The sequence below is a fragment of the Petaurus breviceps genome, unplaced genomic scaffold (genome assembly GCF_028583685.1).
Source record: "Petaurus breviceps papuanus isolate PSGF00001 unplaced genomic scaffold, PetGlider_PUasm1.0 90145, whole genome shotgun sequence".
Classification (NCBI taxonomy): domain Eukaryota; kingdom Metazoa; phylum Chordata; class Mammalia; order Diprotodontia; family Petauridae; genus Petaurus; species Petaurus breviceps.
In genome coordinates, this window is record NW_027187185.1 from 1,209,726 (window position 1) to 1,212,561 (window position 2,836).

Here is a 2,836-nt window from a genome sequence, read left to right on the forward strand (position 1 = left end):
TGAGGCTTTGTAATAATCTAGCAGGCTTTGGCCTCTTTTCATTTTTCAATCCCTATTTATATTCACTAGTGTCCAGTTTCACATTAAAAAGTCACTAAATATCAAAGTAGATGTTGATTTAATTTGGAGGATTTTGTCAAATCTTTCATAGAGTTGCTAATTTTCATCTTTTGCAACAGATTATGTTATATAACTGTACCAAACATGGTATGGTGACCTGCTTGCTTATACTCAAACCAAAGCCACAAAAATCTGAATGCTGATGATGTGAGATGACTAAGTGTTTTATAAAATTATATTTCTTGTTCCCATTGGGCACTTGATGAAATCAACTCTCCTGACTCCTTTCTTTGGCTTTCTGAAGAGAACCTGCAAGTAGTGTTAATTAGTGACAAATTATTACAACACTGATCTTGAAACTTTTTTGATTATGCATCACTTTTAGTAAAAAATGTATGTGCATGCATTCCTAATGCTTCTGTTTTTACTTATTTATAAATTTTAACCTCTACTACTGTGCTAATAATTATGTGCATTATAAAACTTACACAAAATATAAATTTTTAAAGGATAAGACAAAAATGAAATTCTGTTTGATTCTAGAGTTGATAAGGAGCCACTGGTACTTACTAAGTAGAAGAGTGATATACTGAGATGTGAACTTTAGGAAAATCATGTTAGCAGCTATGTGGAAGATGGACTAGAGGGAGAAGAAACTGGAAGCAGGGGGACAAGATGGGAGGCTCTTGTAACAGTCCAGATGAGAGGTGATAAGGTCTTGAACTAGGGTGGTGATGGTCAATTGAGAGGAAGGGAGTTGTTGAGTTAGAAATGATATGATTTGACAACTGACTGGTTATGTGGGGTGAGGAAATGTCTGAAGTCAAGGAAAAGATTCAGATAAAGAACCTGGGTGCCTAGAAGAATCTTGGTTCACTCAAAATAAAAAGGGAAATTATGAGAATGGATGGGTTGGAGTTGTGTGTAATGAGTTCTATTTTGGACATATTGAGTTTAACATATCTATGAGAATGTCCAATAAGCAGTTCATGATATGAGAATGGAGTTCTCAGGAATATATGTGTGTTGTATGGACATATATACACATATACACACATGCATACAGACATATACTATGTATACACATTTATGTACATAGATATATAGATATGAGTCATCTGTTTATGAGTCATCATTTAATAATAAATGATCATTAAAACTGTGTCAGCCAATGAAGTAACTAAGTGACACAGTATACAGAGAGGAAGACTGAGATCACATAAGTAGAAGGAAAATAAATGAGATCAGTGTCACATCAGCTGACAGAGGAGAGAGTTAAGTGTCTACATACCCAGATCAAGGTAAGATATATCCTTCCCTTCATGATTCCCTCTGAAGGCCATTGAAGGCTAAAGGAGAAGGGGAATTGAAGAATGTTGAAGGGAGTGGTGTAGTGGCAAGCCCATGATTAGCAAGGGCAAGAAGGTTGAAACTCATCCTCCCACCCTCTGATTGGTCAGTCTCTGATCCTTTGGGGTCAATTCACTGCTCATTGATGGTTATCCACAAATTCCCAGGGTATCTTAGTCCACACTTTTCTCTATTATGATAGAAAATGTATGATAATGATGAATCATGAAACAGATGACTGCATTTTTCATATAATCATGAATATTGCCCATTAGAATTGCTGCTAACGTGAGATTTTAAAAATGTCTTGGTCAAGGTCTCATATCTGACACAATTATAATTTAATTATTTAGTTTGTTAATTATCAACTAGAATTTAATAAGTGCCCTTGGGGTCCATGACACCATATGGTAGGCGCTTCACAAAATACAGTGTGAAAATAGTCACTATGCTTGTGGTATTTGTAATTGAAAAGGGGCAAGATGTGTAATTTATATAAGATGTAACTGTAATCAGCATAATTTTATATATATATATATATATATTTATATCCAACTGTTGTCTTCTTTGAAATAGAAACCTAGAAGGCTTTACAGTTACTCTGATTGTCATTGTTAAAATGTTTCTCTAATACTTCTTTTGGAATTATTTTCAGAGTCATTTTATGACCCACAAGGTAAATCAGTCTTATTGTGTTGTCACATGACATTTTTTTCTTTATTTACAAAACCAAGCATCATCCAATTTGACCATATATTATATTTTCCACTCTTGGTTTTATATAGCTATTGGTTAACTCCAGAAATCAAATGCATTATTAAAGGGAGAAGAGTGGTTCAAAAAAGATACTGAAAAGGTAGTGCTTTTATCAGGACACAATTGCTATATAAATGACTGAACAGCTGTGTTTGATTAAAAGTTGTGGCCAGGATACTTCCTCGTACCTCTGAGCCATAAATCAACCAATAAATCAATCAGCAAGAATGTATTAAATACCATGAATGTGCCAGGAACTATGCTAGACACTGTAGCTACAAAGATCAAAAATGAAGGAGTTCCAAATCTCAGGGAACTCACAGAACTTTCTAATTTTCTCTTCAACTCATTCATCTCATAGTTAACTATTTCCAAATGATCTTTAAGGTTTTTCAGTACTACATGAGTGGAAAAAAAAATCCCCACAAAACTCTGTAATCTTTTTCACTCCTTAGAAACAAACTTAAACCTCTTGTGGTGTCACAATTTTCAACACTAGATCTATGGGCATTGGCTTCCTTCCAAATCAAATGGGAGCTTTCTTTTTAAGTCCAAGCGATATACTTATGATAAATTAGTTCACAATTAAAATGCACATTAGTACTTTCTTTCTCAATAGTGGTTTTCCTGTATCAACTAGTTGAGACTTTGTTGATGATGAAGTCACTTT